This window comes from Scyliorhinus torazame, chromosome 14 (assembly GCF_047496885.1).
Source record: "Scyliorhinus torazame isolate Kashiwa2021f chromosome 14, sScyTor2.1, whole genome shotgun sequence".
Classification (NCBI taxonomy): domain Eukaryota; kingdom Metazoa; phylum Chordata; class Chondrichthyes; order Carcharhiniformes; family Scyliorhinidae; genus Scyliorhinus; species Scyliorhinus torazame.
The window spans coordinates 205,157,458-205,175,174 of NC_092720.1; the positions used below are offsets into that span (position 1 = coordinate 205,157,458).

Sequence of the window (17,717 nt, forward strand, 5' to 3'; positions counted from 1 at the left end):
GGCTGACGCCAGAATTGGGAAATGCGATTGGGTGGAGAACCGGTTTTGATGCCAAAATCATGGTGGGCACCGGTTTCACGCCAAATCGTAATTCTCCGGTGCCTCGACAGCGGCGTCAATGCGTTCCACTCCAAACGTACAGTAAACACCCGTGGCATATCATTAATCATAATCTTTATTGTCACAAGTAGGCTTACATTAACACTGCGATGAAGTTACTGTGACAATCCCCCAGTCACCACACTCCGGCGCCTGTTCGGGTAGACAGAAGGAGAATTCAGAATGTCTAAATTACCTAACAGCATGTCTTTCAGGACTTGTGGGAGGAAACAAGAGCACCCGGAGAAAACACGCAGACACGGGGAGAAGGTGCAGACTCCGCACAGACTGTGACCCAAGTCAGGAATCGAACCAGTGACCCTGGAGCTGTGAAGCAGCAGTGCTACCCACTGTGCTACTGGGAACTAAATGCAATATCTCCAGATTTACAGATGACACAAAGCTGGGTGTGAGAATGAGTGGTGAGGAGGATGCAGAGATCCTTCAGTGTGATTTGGACAAGCTGAGTGAGTGGGCAAATGAATGGCAGATGCTGTATAATTTGGATAAATGAGAGGTTATCCACTTGTTTAGCAAAAATGGAAAGGCAGATTATCATCTGAATGGCCATACATTAGGAGTGGAGAATGTGCAACGAAGCCTGGGTGTCCTCTTACACCAGTCGCTGAAGGTAAGCATGCAGGTGTAGCAAGCAGTAAAGAAGTGCATGGGGGGGCTGGTTTAGCTCAGTGGGCTAGACAGCTGGTTTTGATACCGAACAGGGCCAGCAGCGCCGGTTCAATTCCCTTACCATCTGAGAATTCTGGATTCTCCCTCTGTGTATCCGAACAGGTGCTGGAATGTGGCGTGGCGACTAAGGGCTTTTCACACATTGCAGTGTTAATGTAATAATAATAATCACTTACTGTCACAAGTAGGCTTCAATGAAGTTACTATGAAAAGCCGCTAGTCGCCACATTCCGGCACCTGTTCGGGGAGGCCGGTACGGGAATTGGACCGTGCTGCTGGCCTTGTTCTGTCTTACAAGCCAGCCGTTTAGCCCACTGTGCTAAACCAGCCCCTAATGTAAGCCTACTTTAAAGATTATTTATTTGTTTATTCATTTCGAAGGCAAATGGCATTTTGGCCTCCATAGCGAGAGGATTCGTGTGCAGTCGCAGGTGTCTTTCTTCAATCAAACAAGGCTTTAATGAGGCCACACAAGGAATATTGTGTGCAGTTTTGGTTTCTTTACCTGAGGAAGAATGTCCTTGCTCTGTTGTTAATGTCTTCCATCATGCCCCCGGGAAATGCCTTTAGATATATGCAGGTGAGGGCTTTTGTGAGGCGACAGGTGAGGGAATTCCCGTTGCTCCCGGCACAAGAAGTTCAAGATAGGGTGATCTCAGGTGTATGGGTCGGGGAGGGCAAGGTGTCGGAAATACACCAGGAGTTGAAAGAAGAGGGGGAAGCGCTGGTAGAAGAGTGGAAGGGTAAATGGGAGGAGGAGCTGGGGGAGGAGATCGAGGAAGGTCTGTGGGCTGATGCTCTAGGTAGGGTTAATTCCTCCTCCTCGTGTGCCAGGCTCAGCCTGATACAATTTAAGGTGGTCCACAGAGCGCACTTGACGGCGGCGAGGTTGAGTAGGTTCTTTGGGGTAGAGGACAGATGTGGAAGGTGCTCAGGGAGCCCGGCGAACCATGTCCATATGTTTTGGTCATGCCCGGCACTGGAGGGGTTCTGGAGAGGACTGGCGGGAGTAATATCTCAGGTGGTGAAAGTCCGGGTCAAGCCAAGCTGGGGGCTAGCAATATTTGGAGTAGTGGACGAACCGGGAGTGCAGGAGGCGAAAGAAGCCGGCATTCTGGCCTTTGTGTCCCTAGTAGCCCGGCGAAGGATCTTGCTAACGTGGAAGGAGGCGAAGCCCCCCAGCCTGGAGGCTTGGATAAATGATATGGCTGGGTTCATAAAGTTGGAGAGGATTAAGTTCGCCTTGAGAGGGTCTGCGCAGGGGTTCTACAGGCGGTGGCAACCGTTCCTAGACTATCTCGCGGAGCGTTAGAGGAAGGTCGGTCAGCAGCAGCAGCAACCTTGTGGGGGGGGTGGGGGGTGGAGGGGACGTCTTGGGAGCGGGGGGGGAAAGGGGGGACTGCCTGGGAGGGTGGATGAGCAAGAGATAACATGAAGGGTTGGGGAAACTGGCACGTACGGGTGAGGGCCAGTGTACAAAGCTGTGTAAATATATCATTTTGCCATGTATATATCTTGCTCTGCGCGATTCCTCGTTTTCTTTTGTTACCGGGCCCGGGCGGGGGGGGGAGTTTATAGTTTGTAAGGGAGAAAAATTGTGTTAAAGAACTTTAATAAATATATATATTTTTTAAAAATGTCTTCCATCATTAAGACTGACACAAAATATTTGTTTAAAACCCTGCTATATCCCCAGTTATTTCCCCATTATCATTCTCTCAGGGGCTTACATTCACTTTGGTTTCTCTCTTCATTTTGTAAACATAAAGAAGCTCTTGCTGTCCGTTTTATATTACTGCTAGTTTACCCTCATAGTTTACCTTCTCCCTCTTTATCGATTTTTGGTCATTTCTGTCAGTTTTTAAATCTTTCCCAATCCTCTGGCTAACCACTAATCTTTGCTACGTTATATGTTTTTTTTCCAGTTTGATAGTATCCTTGATTTCATTGACAATTTCTACCCTTACTTATTCATTATACTTAAATGCATTACGGCCCCCCTGGTGACGAGGGTGGGATGTGAAGCTGCCGCAGCCATCGTGCATTTTACCGCCAGCCCACTTCATACCGGATGGACAGGCACAACCTGCACCCAGTGGAAGGCAGAGATAGGCTCCCATCCCTCAAGGTCGGACTGAGCTCCGCTCTTTCTGAGGGCTCATAATTTACATTGGATAATTCATCCCTAACATGCCCACTCTGCTTAGCCCACTCCACCAGTCATTGAAAGGGCAGCAGAAGGTTTTCCGTGAGGTCAAGCAGCGCTGTCATCCAAAAAGGTGCTGAAGCTCTTCGACCCAGAAAAATACACTTTTCATCATGTGTGATGCTTCCCCTTACGGCGTCGAGGCCGCTCTCGCACACCGGATGCCCGATGAAGCGGAGCGGCCGATAGGTTTTATGTGTTGCACACTATGCCCAGATCGAAAAGGAGGGCCTGGCTGTCGTATTTGGCGTGCAGAAGTTCAACCAATAGGTCTACGGCCACGCATTTACAGTCTGTACGGAGTAGTGGGTGATTCCCCCGATCGCACTGCCAGGATCCAGTGGCGGGTATTACTCCCAGTGGCGTACGAGTATACACTGGATCAACGCTCGGGCACGCGGATCCCGCATGCCGAATCATTAAACTGCATGCCCCTCTCCATGAGGCCACCGGCACCCGCCCTCGCCGCAGAAGCAATAGCGGCCCTCCACTTCATGAACTCTTTGCCGATTTCACCGGCTCGCATCAATGAGTAGATACCCCCGATCGCACTGCCAGGATCCAGTGGCGGGCATTACTCCTAGTGGCGTACGAGTATACACTGGAACAACGCTCTAAATCTCTGGCTCTGAAAGCAGACCAAGGCAGGCCAGCAGCACGGTTCAATTCCCGTACCAGCCTCCCCAAACAGGCGCCGGAATGTGGCGACTAGGGGCTTTTCACAGTAACTTCATTTGAAGCCATTTCATCTTAAAGTCAGGGAGCAGATAGGAGGCAGTGATCATAATATGGTCGAATTCAATCTCCAATTTGAAAGAAAGAAGGTAGAATCAGATGTAAAGGTGTTGTTACAGTTAAATAAAGGTAACTACATGGGCATGAGGGAGGAGCTGACGAAAATCGACTGGGAGCAGACCCTAGTAGGAAAGACAGTAGAACAGCAATGGCAGGAGTTTCTGGGAGTAATTGAGGACACAGTACAGAGGTTCATCCCAAATAAAATAAAGGTTATCAGAGGGGGGATTAGGCAGCCATGGCTGACAAAGGAAGTTAGGGAATGCATCAAAGCAAAAGAGAAAGCCTATAATGTGGCAAAGAGTAGTGGGAAGTCAGAAGATTGGGAAGGCTACAAAAACAAACAGAGGATAACAAAGAGAGAGATAAGGAAAGAGAGGATCAAATTTGACGGTAGGCTAGCCAGTAACATTAGGAATGATAGTAAAAGTTTCTTTAAATACATTAAAAACAAACGGGAGGCAAAAGTTGACATTGGGCCGCTCCAAAATGACGCTGGTAATTTTGTGATGGGAGACAAGGAAATAGCCGAGGAACTGAATAAGTACTTTGCGTCAGTCTTCACAGTAGAAGACATGAGTAATATCCCAACAATTCCGGAGAGTCAGGGGACAGAGTTGAATATGGTAGCCATCACAAAGGAGAAAGTGCTAGAGAAACTAAGAGGTCTAAAAATTGATAAATCTCCGGGCCCAGATGGGCTACATCCTAGAGTTCTAAAGGAGTTAGCTGAAGAAATAGTGGAGGCGTTGGTGATGATGTTTCAACAGTCACTGGAGTCAGGGAAAGTACCAGAGGATTGGAAAATCGCTGTTCAAGAAGGGAACAAGGAAAAAGATGGAAAATTATAGGCCAATTAGCCTAACCTCGGTTGTTGGCAAGATTCTTGAATCCATTGTTAAGGATGAGATTTCTAAATTCTTGGAAGTGCAGGGTCGGATTAGGACAAGTCAGCATGGATTTAGTAAGGGGAGGTCGTGCCTGACAAACCTGTTAGAGTTCTTTGAAGAGATAACAAATAGGTTAGCCCAAGAAGAGCCCATCTATCTTGACTTCCAAAAGGCCTTTGATAAGGTGCCTCACAGGAGACTGCTGAGTAAAATAAGGGCCCATGGTATTCGAGGCAAGGCACTAACATGGATTGACGATTGGCTGTCAGGCAGAAGGCAGAGAGTTGGGATAAAAGATTATTTTTCGAAATGGCAACCGGTGACGAGTGGTGTCCCGCAGGGTTCAGTGTTGGGGCCACAGCTGTTCTCTTTATATATTAACGATCTAGATGACGGGACTGAGGGCATTCTGGCTAAGGTTGCCGATGATACAAAGATAGGTGGAGGGGCAGGTAGTATGGAGGAGGTGGGGAGGCTGCAGAAAGATTTAGACAGTTTAGGAGAGTGGTCCAAGAAATGGCTGATGAAATTCAACGTGGGCAAGTGCAAGGTCCTGCACTTTAGAAAAAAGATTAGAGGCATGGACTATTTTCTAAACGGTGACAAAATTCATAATGCTGAAGTGCAAAGGGACTTGGGAGTCCTAGTCCAGGATTCTCTAAAGGTAAACTTGCAGGTTGAGTCCGTAATTAAGAAAGCAAATGCAATGTTGTCATTCATCTCAAGAGGCTTGGAATAGAAAAGCAGGGATGTACATCTGAAGCTTTATAAAGCATTAGTTAGGCCCCATTTAGAATACTGTGAACAATTTTGGGCCCCACACCTCAGGAAGGACATACTGGCACTGGAGCGGTTCCAGCGGAGATTCACACGGATGATCCCAGGAATGGTAGGCCTAACATACGGTGAACATCTGAGGATCCTGGGATTATATTCATTGGAGTTTAGGAGGTTGAGGGGAGATCTAATAGAAACTTACAAGATAATGAATGGCTTAGATAGGGTGGATGTAGGGAAGTTGTTTCCATTAGCAGGGGAGACTAGGACCCGGGGGCACAGCCTTAGAATAAAAGGGAGTCACTTTAGAACAGAGATGAGGAGGAATTTCTTCAGCCAGAGAGTAGTGGGTCTGTGGAATTCATTGCCACAGAGGGCGGTGGAGGCCGGGACATTGAGTGTCTTTAAGACAGAAGTTGATAAATTCTTGATTTCTCGATGAATTAAGGGCTACGGAGCGAGAGCGGGTAAATGGAGTTGAAATCAGCCATGATTGAATGGTGGAGTGGACTCGATGGGCCGAATGGCCTTACATCCGCTCCTATGTCTTATGGTCTTATGGTAATTCAGTAAGCTTTGAAGTGCTGGTGGACAAGGATAAGAGTGGTCCTCGGGTGATTGTGCTAACGATATTAGGCGGGAACTGAAGAACCTAGATTGGGGGCAGATGTTTGAGGGTAAATCAACATCTGACATGTGGGAGGGTTTCAAATGTCAGTTGAAAGGAATTCAGGACCGGCATGTTCCTATGAGGAAGAAGGATAAATATGGCAAATTTCGGGAACCTTGGATAACGAGAGATATTGTAGGCCTCGTCAAAAAGAAACGGGAGGCACTTGTCAGGGCTAGGAGGCTGGGAACAGCCGAAGCCTGTGTGGAATATAAGGAAAGTAGGAAGGAACTTAAGCAAGGAGTCAGGAGGACTAAAAGGGGTCACAAAAAGTCATTGGCAAATGGGGTTCAGGAAAACGTTGAGTGTCTTTAAGACAGAAGTTGATAAATTCTTGATTTCTCGAGGAATTAAGGGCTATGGAGCGAGAGCGGGTAAATGGAGTTGAAATCAGCCATGATTGAATGGTGGAGTGGACTCGATGGGCCGAATGGCCTTCCACTCCTATGTCTTATGGTCTAAGCCTACTTGTGACAATAAGCAATTTTCATTTCTTTTTATTTCTTTTTTTCCCGCATGCCGAATCATTAAGCTGCATGCCCCTCTCCATGAGGCCATCCGCACCCGCTCTGGCCGCAGAAGTGTTAGCGGCCCCCCACTTCATGGACTCTTTGCCGATCACGCCGGCTCGCATCAAGGAGTGGAGCCAGACGGACCCGCAGTTATCCCGGGTCAAGCCCATGATCCAGTACGGGGCCCAACAGAGTCCAGCCGAACAATCTGTGAGCCTATACCATGAAGCTCCTGGAGCTGAGTGCGGAGGACAGCATTTTTTTTGTGGGGGCAAGTGTGGTCATCCCGGAACACGGTTGTGCGCCTTTGCTATAGCACCTCCATGATCGACACCCGAGGGCATCCAAGGTGAAGCGACTTGCCTGCAGCTACGTTTGCCTGCAGCAAGAGAGCGAGGCAGGTAGTGCAGGAATCTCCTGTGGCCATTCCCCTGCAGAACAGATTATACCGCTTTGGATACTGCTGAGGGGAATGGCCTCTCAGGGGAAAGCAGCAACAGCCAAACTCGTGGCACCACGGTTGGTTCTGCTGCAGAGGGGAGGGGTGATAAGTGTGACAGTGCAATAGTTCTAGGGGAAAAGACAGGTGTTTCTGTGGCCGCAAACGAGACTCCAGGATGTGTCATGTGAGAGTACCTTTAAGACATGGATGTTTAAGCAATGTACCTTTAAGAAAACAGTGATGTCAGAGAGTGGGTGGAACTGGGCTTTAGATCAGCCATTATGAAGTTTGAGTTTGAAAAAGCAGCTTGTGTGTGTTTCCAGAGAGCTGCAGTTTGGAGGAAAAGAGCTTGGGGAGTGTCTGTGTTTTGCAGTGAGCTGGATGTCTGCCATGAAAGACTATCTCTGGATCATTTGGGTGATTTAAACTCATAATAGTAAAGCCTTTAACCTGATGTGATTCTGTTTAAATGTGTTAAGTCTCTTGGAAGTTTGAAGGAACATTTTGAGAAATTATTTACTGTTGCAATGTTTTCTGAGTTATCTTTGAAGTAAGGGGTGTTAAGAGATCCAATGTTTATTTAAGATGTTAAGTTGAGTTCATGAAATAAACATTGTTTTGTGTTTAAAAACCCACGTGTCCATAATTGTAATCCCACACCTAGGGAACAAGCCTTGTGCTAGGAAAAGCAACAAATACATTAAAGTGGGAGGTTGGTTGAACTCCATGATACATTTTGGGTGTTCTGAAAACACCTCGCCCATAACAATTGGGGGCTAGAGGGGGATAAAAGTCTATCTATTGGATGGCTTTTGTGAATTTAAAGACAATGAAGGATTGTTGCTTTTCCGGTGTGGTATTTTAGTTTAAGTGGGGAGTGTGTTGTGGACAATGGTTCTTTCAGAGGCTCAGAAGTTTTTGAGGGTGGAGACTGTCACACGCAGTACTCTATGGACAGAGATGAAAAGTAGGCTGTTGGTTCTGGCAAAAGCATTGCAGTTAACATCACCTAACAAAATGCGAAAAGGTGAGTCAATTATGGCGGTGGTTAAGCATTTAAAGTTGCCCGAGATAGAGTTTGACTGATGGGAAATGGCAAAAATTCAGTTGCAAATTAAACAAATGGAACATGAGAAAGATTTAAAGCGGTTTGACTATGAAAGAGATCGAGAGGAAAAAGAAAAAGAGAGAGAAGAAAGAAACAAAGAAAGAGATAGAGAGGAAAGGGAAAAAGAGAGAGAGTTTGAACATCGGAAAATGGCTGTGAAACATGAAAATCAGTTCAAATTGGCAGACGCAAAGGGACACGTACAGTTGGAGGAGATGGATGAGGATAATGAGACAGAGCGTCATAGTCGAGGACGTGGTGGGGATCTATTTAAATATGTCCAAGGTTTGACGAGAAGGAGGTAGAAGCCATTTTCATTTCATTTGAGAAGGTAGCTAAACAAATGCAATGGCCACAGGTCATGTGGGTATTACTGATTTAAACAAAGCTGGTAGGCAGGGCTAGTCAAGTGTTTGCATCACTACCGGAGGAGGTATCTGGAACTTATGAGGAGGTGAAGAAATCCATCTTAAGTGCATATAAGCTAGTGCCTGAAGCTTACAGACAAAGGTTTAGAAATTTAAGGAAAATATTTGGGCAAACATACATGGAGTTTGAAAGGCTCAAATAGAGTAATTTTGATAAGTGGATAAGGGCTTTGAAAATAGCCCAAACGTATGAAGCTCTCAGAGAAATTATACTTTTGGAGGAGTTCAAAAATTCAATTCCTGATGTAGTGAGAACTCATGTGGAAGAACAGAGGGTTAAAACTGCGAGATTAGCAGCGGAAATGGCAGATGATTATGAATTAGTTCATAATCAAAGATTGGTTTCCGACATCAGTTTCAGCCGGTGAGGGATAGAAACTGGGGACATGAGAAATACTCAAGTGGTAAAGGTGATCTGATGGGAGACAATAAAGAAAGTGTACCTCAGATTAAAAAGAAATCCAGGAGGGTGGAAAAGAAATGAAAAGTTTCAGATGTTGTCACTGTAATAAACTAAGCCATGTAAAGTCACAGTGTTGGTGGTTGAAGAAAAGCACTGGGAAGGCTGATGTGGTAAAACAGGATAAGACAGTGGGATTTGTTAGAGTGGTAAAGGAAGGCCCAAGGGAAGTAAAGGAGGTGCAAATGATTGTACAGCCTGTTCAAGAAATAATTGTTGAGAAGGTGCCAGATGTATTTAAAGAATTTACTTGTGTGGGTAAAGTTCACTCATGTGTATCAGGAGGAGCAGGTAAAGAAGTCACAATTTTAAGAGATACAGGGGCTAGTCGATCTTTTTTAAAAATATATATATTTTATTAAAGTTTTTCGATCAACCAAGAATTTCCCATTTTTACAACTTTGTAACAATACATACATTGATCGTTTTTAAAAATAATATATTAACTAACGGCAAGTGCCAACACAAATAAAAGAAACAAAAAGAAATAGTAACATTGAGAAGATAACTATGAACAACAAATATGTAACAACACACGAAAAAACCCCAAAGACCCGAATGCACCCTCCCCCCTCCCCCCTGGGTTGCTGCTGTTGTCTTTCCTATTTTCCATTATCGCTCTGCGAGATAGTCGAGGAACGGTTGCCACCGCCTGGTGAACCCCTGAGCCGAACCTCTTAGTGCGTGCTTTTTCCGCTCCAATTTTATGAACCCTGCCATGTCGTTTATCCAGGCCTCCACGCCCGGGGGTTTAGCTTCTTTCCACATAAGTAGAATCCTTCGCCGGGCTACTAGGGACGCAAAGGCCAAAACATCGGCCTCTCTCGCCTCCGGCACTCCCGGCTCATCTGCAACCCCGAATATAGCCAACCCCCAGTTTGGTTTGACCCGGACCCCACCACCTTTGAAATCACTTTTGCCACACCCACCCAGAACCCGTGCAATACCGGACATGACCAAAACATGTGGGTGTGGTTCGCAGGGCTTCCCGCGCACCTCCCGCACCTATCCTCCACCCCAAAAAACCTGCTCAATCTTGCTCCCGTCATATGCGCCCTATGTAGTACCTTGAATTGGATCAGGCTGAGCCTGGCACACAAGGAATTTACCCTACTTAGGGCATCTGCCCACAGCCCTTCCTCAATCTCTTCCCCCAGTTCCTCCTCCCATTTTCCTTTCAGTTCCTCTATCATCGTCTCCCCCTCGTCTCTCATTTCCCTGTATATATCGGACACCTTACCATCACCCACCCATGCCCCCAAGATCACTCTGTCCTGGAACCATTTGCGCCGGGAGCTGCGGAAATTCCCTCATCTGTTGCCTCACAAATGCCCTCACTTGCATATAACGAAATGCATTCCCAGGTGGCAACCCGTATTTTTCTGTCAGTGCTCCCAGACTTGCGAACGTCCCGTCCAAGAAGAAGTCCTTCAGTTGCGCAATTCCTGCTCGCTGCCAAGATTGAAATCCCCCATCTATCCTTCCCAGGACGAACCTGTGGTTGTTCCTTATCGGCGACCACACTGAGGCCCCCGTCACTCCCCTATGCCGTCTCCACTGCCCCCAAATCTTCAGAGTCGCCACCACCACTGGGTTTGTGGTGTACCTTTTCGGGGAGAACGGCAGCGGCGCCAATGCCAGTGCTTTTAAGCTAGTTCCCCTACAGGACGCCATCTCCAGCCTTTTCCACGCCGCTCCTTCTTCTTCCCTCATCCACTTACATATCATAGACACGTTAGCGGCCCAGTAATAATCACTCAGACTCGGCAGTGCCAATCCCCCTCTATCTCTACTGCACTGCAGGAACCCCCTCTTTACCCTTGGGGTCTTTCCGGCCCACACAAAGCTCATGATGCTCCTGTCCACCTTCTTAAAAAAGGTCTCTGTAATCAGTATGGGGAGGCACTGAAACACAAAAAGAAACCTCGGGAGGACCACCATTTTAACCGCCTGCACCCTGCCCGCCAATGACAGGGGCACCATATCCCACCTGTTAAAGCCCTCCTCCATCTGCACTACCAGTCGTGTCAAGTTAAGCTTATGCAAAGTTCCCCAGTCCCTGGCCACCTGGATCCCTAAATACCGGAAATCTCTTGTTACCCTCCTCAGCGGCAGCTCGTCTATTCCCCTGCCCTGTTCCCCGGGGTGCATCACAAACAGTTCACTTTTCCCCATATTCAGTTTGTATCCCGAAAACTCTCCAAACTCCCTGAGTGTCTGCATTATCTCAGGCATCCCTTCCACTGGGTCCGCGACATATAACAGCAGATCATCCGTGTATAATGACACCCGATGTTCTTCTCCTCCTCTAAGTACCCCTCTCCACTTCCTAGAGCCCCTCAGCGCTATGGCCAATGGCTCAATTGCCAACGCAAACAGTAAGGGGGACAGGGGGCACCCCTGTCTTGTGCCCCTATATAGTCGGATGTAGTCAGATCGTTGCCTGTTCGTAATCACACTTGCCACCGGGGCCCCGTATAGGAGCCGAACCCATCCAATGAACCACTCTCCAAATCCAAATCTCTTCAGTACCTCCCACAAGTAGTTCCACTCCACTCTATCAAATGCCTTCTCTGCATCCATAGCCACCACTATCTCCGCCTCCCCCTCCGGTGGGGGCATCATCATCACCCCCAGCAGCCTCCGTATATTGGTTTCCAATTGCCTCCCTTTAACAAATCCTGTTTGATCATCATGCACCACCCCAGGGACACAGTCCTCTATCCTTGTCGCCATCACTTTGGCCAATAACTTGGCATCTACGTTCAGGAGGGAGATGGGCCTGTATGACCCGCACTGCAGCGGGTCTTTGTCTCTTTTCAGGATCAGCGATATCGTCGCCTCCGACATCGTCGGGGGTATTGTCCCCCCTTCCTTAGCCTCATTGAAGGTTCTCGTCAGGAGTGGAGCCAGCAGGTCCACATATTTCCTATAGAATTCCACCGGGAACCCATCTGGTCCCGGGGCCTTCCCTGCCTGCATGTTCCCGATTCCTTTTACCACCACCTCTACCTCAATCTGCGCTCCCAGTCCTGTCCTCTCCTGCAACTCAACCTTTGGGAACTCCAACTGGTCTAGGAAATGCATCATTCCCTCTTTCCCTTCCGGGGGTTGGGCCTTATACAGCCTCTCGTAGAATACCTTAAATACCCCGTTCGCCCTCTCCGCTCTCTGTTCCATCCTTCCCTCCTCGTCTCTAACTCCTCCGATCTCTCTCGCCGCCCCCCTCTTCCAAAGTTGTTGGGCCAGCAGTCGGTTCGCCTTCTCTCCGTATTCATACTGTACTCCCTGTGCCTTCCTCCACTGCGTCTCCGCCTTACCCGTGGTCAACAAGTCAATGTCCGTGTGTAGTCTCCGTCTTTCCCTGTGTAGCCCTTCGTCCGGAGCCTCCGCATATTGCCTATCCACCCTCAGAATCTCCCCAATCAGTCTCTCCCTTTCTTTACCCTCTTGCTTCCCCTTATGGAAATCAGCTCCCCTCTCACCACCGCCTTCAGCGCCTCCCAGACTACTCCCACCTGGACCTCTCTGTCATCATTGACCTCTAGGTATCTTTCAATACATCCCCTCACCCTTCCACATACCCCCTCGTCCGCCAACAGTCCCATGTCCAATCTCCAAAGTGGGCGTTGCTCCTTTTCCTCACCTAGTTCCAGATCTACCCAATGTGGGGCATGATCTGAAATGGCTATAGCCGAGTACTCCGCTCCTGCCACCTTCGGGATCAGCTCCCTTCCCAGGACAAAGAAATCTATCCGGGAGTACACTCTATGGACGTGGGAGAAGAAGGAAAACTCTTTACTCCTCGGTCTAGTAAATCTCCAGGGATCCACTCCTCCCATCTGCTCCATAAAGCCCTTAAGCACGTTGGCCGCTGCCAGCCTCCTCCCGGTCCTAGATCTGGACCGGTCCAGCACCGTGTTGATGTCCCACCATCCCCCCCCCCCCCCCACCACCCCCATTACCAACTTTCCCATCTCCAGGTCCGGGATGCGCCCCAACATATGCTTCATAAAGTTCGCATCATCCCAGTTCGGGGCATATACGTTCACCAGCACCACTGCTTCACCTTGCAATCTGCCACTCACCATCACGTACCTACCCCCACTGTCCGCCACTATGGGCTTCGCCTCAAACGATACCCGTTTCCCCACCAGTATTGCCACCCCTCTATTTTTCGCATCCAAGCCCGAGTGGAATACCTGTCCCACCCATCCTTTTCTTAATCTGAACTGATCCGCCAGTCTCAGGTGCATCTCCTGAAGCATAACCACATCTGCCTTTAGCTTCTTTAGGTGCGCAAACACCCTTGCCCTCTTAATCGGCCCATTCAACCCTCTCACGTTCCACGTGATCAACCGGGTTGGGGGGCTTTTTACCCCCCCCCACCCCTCGTCGACTAGCCATTCCCTTTTTTAAATCAGCTCCTCACCCGGTTCCCACGCAACCGCTTGTCCCCCAGACAGCACCCTCCCGTCCCGACCATTCCATCCCGTAACAGCTCCCCCTTCCCCTTAGCAGCAGCAACCCAGTCAATCCCCCCCCCCCCCGCTAGATCCCGCTCTAGCTTGATTGTGCCCCCCATGTTGCTTCCTGGAGTCAGCAAACTCTGGCTGACCTTGGCTTCCCCTGTTTATCCTTAGCCTCCCTGCGTGTGAGGCTCCCTCGTTCCTACTCCCCCTTTTCCCGCCACAATTTCCATATCGCGGGAACAGAGCCCGCACTTCCCTCTCGGCCCCGCCTCTAATTGCGCAGCTCCCTCTCTCCTTCCCCATCCCCTTCCCCACCGGCGCCCACATTTCTTCGCGTCCCCCTCCTTCAAGGGAAAAAAATTCCCCCATCTGATTTACAATTTCTTGCCACCACCTCGCTACTTCATTCCAAACATCCTTTCCCAAATCTAGTCCAACTTCTCCTCTTGAATGAATGTCCACGCCTCCTCTGCCGTCTCGAAGTAGTGGTGTTTGCCCTGGTGTGTAACCCACAGTCTTGCCGGCTGTAACATTCCGAATTTCACTTTCCTCCTGTGGAGCACCGCCTTGGCCCGATTGAAACTCTCCCTCCTTCTCGCCACCTCCGCACTCCAATCTTGGTCGACGCGGATTACCGCGTTCTCCCATCTGCTGCTCCGTGTCGTCTTAGCCCATCTCAGGACCATCTCCCTGTCCTTGTAGCGGTGGAACCTCACCACTATTGCTCGCGGTGTCTCCCCTGCCTTTGGTCTTCTCACGAGGACCCGGTACGCTCCCTCCACTTCCAGGGGGCCCGTCGGGGCCTCAGCTCCCATTAAGGTATGGAGCATCACGCTCACGTACGCCCCAACGTCAGCTCCCTCTGCCCCTTCGGGAAGACCCAAAATCCTTAAGTTCTTCCTCCTTGAGCTATTTTCCAGGGTTCCAATCTCTCCATACACCTCTTATGCAGTGCCTCGTGCGTCTCCGTCTTCACCACCAAGCCCTGTATCTCGTCCTCATTTTCGGCAGCCTTTGCCTTCACTCCACGGAGCTCCATCTCTTGGGTCTTTTGTGTCTCCTTCAGCCCCTCAATCGCCTGCAGCATCGGCGCCAGCACCTCCTCCTTGAGCTCCTCCACACATCGCCGGAGGAACTCCTGCTGTTCCAGGCCCCATACCAACTGGGCTCCCTCAGCCGCCATATTGCTTCTCCCTTCCCTTCTCTGCCACTGCTCCAGAAGATCCTCCACAATCTGGCCACTACTTCTTTCCATCCACATCCGGGGGGACTCCTTCCTATGTCGCCTCACACTGGGTTTAGCCTTTGAAAATTTCCGTTGGGGCTCCCGATAAGAGCCCAAAGGTCCGTTGAAATGGGAGGTGCCGAAACGTGCGACTTAGCTGGTCATCGCCGCACCCGCAAGTCCACTAGTCGATCTTTAATGGTAAGAGATGAGGAATTATGTATTTGGGAAGAATGTTGCCAGAAAAGGTGGTGATATGTGGAATTCAGTATGAGAGGAGTAGCGTTCCATTATATAAGGTAAGGTTGGAAAGTCCAGTGAAGAGTGGTGAAGTGGTAGTAGGAGTAATAGATAAACTATCTTGTCTATTAGAGTTTATCTTGGGTAATGATGTCGCTGGATCGCAGGTGGGAGTGATGCCTACTGTGGTTGATAAGCCAGTGGAAAATCAGAAAATTGAAGGACGAATATCCTGGGATTTTTCCGGTTTGTGTAGTAACAAGGTCGCAAAGTCACAGGTTAAGACAAGAGGAGAAATCAAAGAGTGAAGATGAAGTTGAAGTGCAATTATCAGAAACGATTTTTGATCAGATGGTTGAAAAAGAGCAAGAACAGGTGGAGGCTGAGGTGGATATTTTTACTTCAGGAAAATTGGCAGAGTTACAACAGAAAGATGTAGAAATAAAACGGATATATCAGAAAGCATATACGGAAGAGGAATCTGAGAGTATACCAGAGTGTTATTACCGTAAAAATGATGTCTTGATGAGAAAATGGAGAACTGTAAATATGCAGGCTGATGAAAAGTGGGCAGAAGTTCATCAAGTAGTATTGCCGGTAGGGTATAGAAAGGAGGTGTTGCGAGTTGTACATGAGGTACCAATGGGAGGTCATTTGTGAATAAGGAAAACTCAAGTTGAAATTCAGAAACATTTTTATTGGCCTGGACTACATAAAGATGTAGATAAATTTTGTCAATCATGTCACACATGTCAAGTAATAGGGAAACCTCAAGCAGTGATAAAACCAGCACCCTTAATACCCATTCCAGCATTTGAGGAACAATTTCCGAGGGTCATAATTGATTGTGTAGGACCGCTTCCTAAAACAAAAAGTGGGAATCAATATCTTTTGACTATAATGGACGTGTATACTAGGTTTCCAGCGGCCATTCCAGTCTGTAATATTACAGCTAAAAGGATTGTGGAGGAGTTACTTCAATTTTTTACTAGATATGGACTATCGACAGAAATTCAGTCGGATCAAGGATCAAATTTTACTTCAAAGTTATTCAAAGAAGTTTTGGTTAGCTTAGGAATAAAACAATTTAAATCAACATGCGTACCATCCAGAATCGCAGGGAGCGTTCGAAAGGTGGCATCAGACATTAAAGACAATGTTGAGGGCGTATTGTTAAGATTATCCAGAGGATTGGGATAAAGGAATTCCATTCGTGTTGTTTGCAATTAGGGATGCACCTAATGAGTCTACCAAATTTAGTCCTTTTGAACTAATTTTTGGTCATGAGGTAAGAGAGCCACTTAAATTGATTAAGGAAATTTGGTGGGTGAGAAATCGGAAATTACACTATTGGATTACATGTCAAATTTTAGTGAATGATTAAATTGGCTGGACAACATTTGAAAGTTGCACAAAATGTGATGACACGGGTAGCGGACAAGAAATCCAAAGTTCGTAGTTTTGCCAGTGGGGATAAAGTTTTAGTATTGTTACCAGTGGTAGGGGAGCCTTTAAAAGCTAGGTTTTGTGGACCGTATCAGATTAAAAGGAAATTGAGTGAGGTGAATTATGTGGTAAAAACACCAGATAGAAGGAAGACTCACCGAGTGTGTCATGTGAATATGCTTAAAAGGTATTTTGAAAAGGAAGTGAGAGAAAGGAAATTTTAATGATTCTAACTCAAAGTGACGAACCAAATCCAGATGACTGTGAATTTGACATACCTCAAATTAAATTGGAAAATGAGGATGTTCTTAAAAATTGGGATGAATTGTTCAGTTACCTTCCAGAGGAAAAACAAACTGACCTGAAAGAGTTATTGATATCACATGGGCAAGTTTGTAGAGATAAATTGGGAAGTACTAAAATGGCTATACATGATGTAGATGTGGGAAATGCTGTTCCAATCAAACAACATCCATATAGACTTAATCCTTTAAAATTGGCACAGGTTAACAAAGAGATTGAGAGTATGCTTAAAAATGGCATAATTGAAGTGGGTTGCATTCAATAGAGCTCACCCATAGTGATGGTACCTAGACCAGATGGTACCCAATGGTTGTGTGTGGACTATCGAAAGGTGAATGCAGTTACAAGAACGGACCTTATCCTGTTCCACCATTGAAGGATTGCAGGGAGAAAGTGGGACAATCTGCTTTTATTTCCAACTTCCAGACATGGAAAGAGCATTTAAAACATCGTATGGAGTTCTTCGATCGACTTCAGGTGGTGGGTTTGGTGATGAACCTAGCCGAAAGTGAATTTGGAGAAGCCCGAATCACTTTCGTTGAGGAGTTTCCGATAGCCTCAAGACGAAGGGAGGCAATGCGATCTCTTAACATGAATGAATTTGTTCGAAACTTTGAGCAAAAGTTTTGTGGCGTGATTATTCCACTGATGGACTTGCTAAAGAAACCTAAAAAATGTCAATGGACAGCGGAATTTCAACAGGCATTTGACTGCCTGAAAGCTGTGATCACCAATGCTCCTGTATTGGAGAATTGCAAGGGACTCTGTGGTCAACTTGAACTAAAGTATCTGATTCTAAAGAGAAATACCAAGGAGTAGAGGAATGGATGGCTCGTGCAGAGACTTTGTTCAAAGAGACTGTCAATCGAGAAGGATTTTGGTTGGATGAAGAAGAACAAAGAAAATTGGACTATATTATTATACCTGTTTGCATGTGTTGTTTTTTTTGAAAAA

The 17,717-nt window shown here is 47.4% G+C and overlaps 1 long non-coding RNA gene across 2 annotated transcripts in view; it reads left to right on the plus strand.

The window, feature by feature from the left end:
- The window catches only part of LOC140390372 (uncharacterized), a 69,780-nt gene extending 52,535 nt beyond the window's left edge, over positions 1 to 17,245 (plus strand). The window contains exon 3 of one of the 2 annotated variants that reach the window (XR_011934625.1): positions 17,158 to 17,245. This is a non-coding gene — a long non-coding RNA (uncharacterized lncRNA). Of the gene's footprint in view, positions 1 to 314; positions 341 to 17,157 lie in introns of those variants that run through there. The other variant, XR_011934626.1, reaches the window with a different exon arrangement.
- Positions 17,246 to 17,717: the final 472 nt, after the last annotated feature.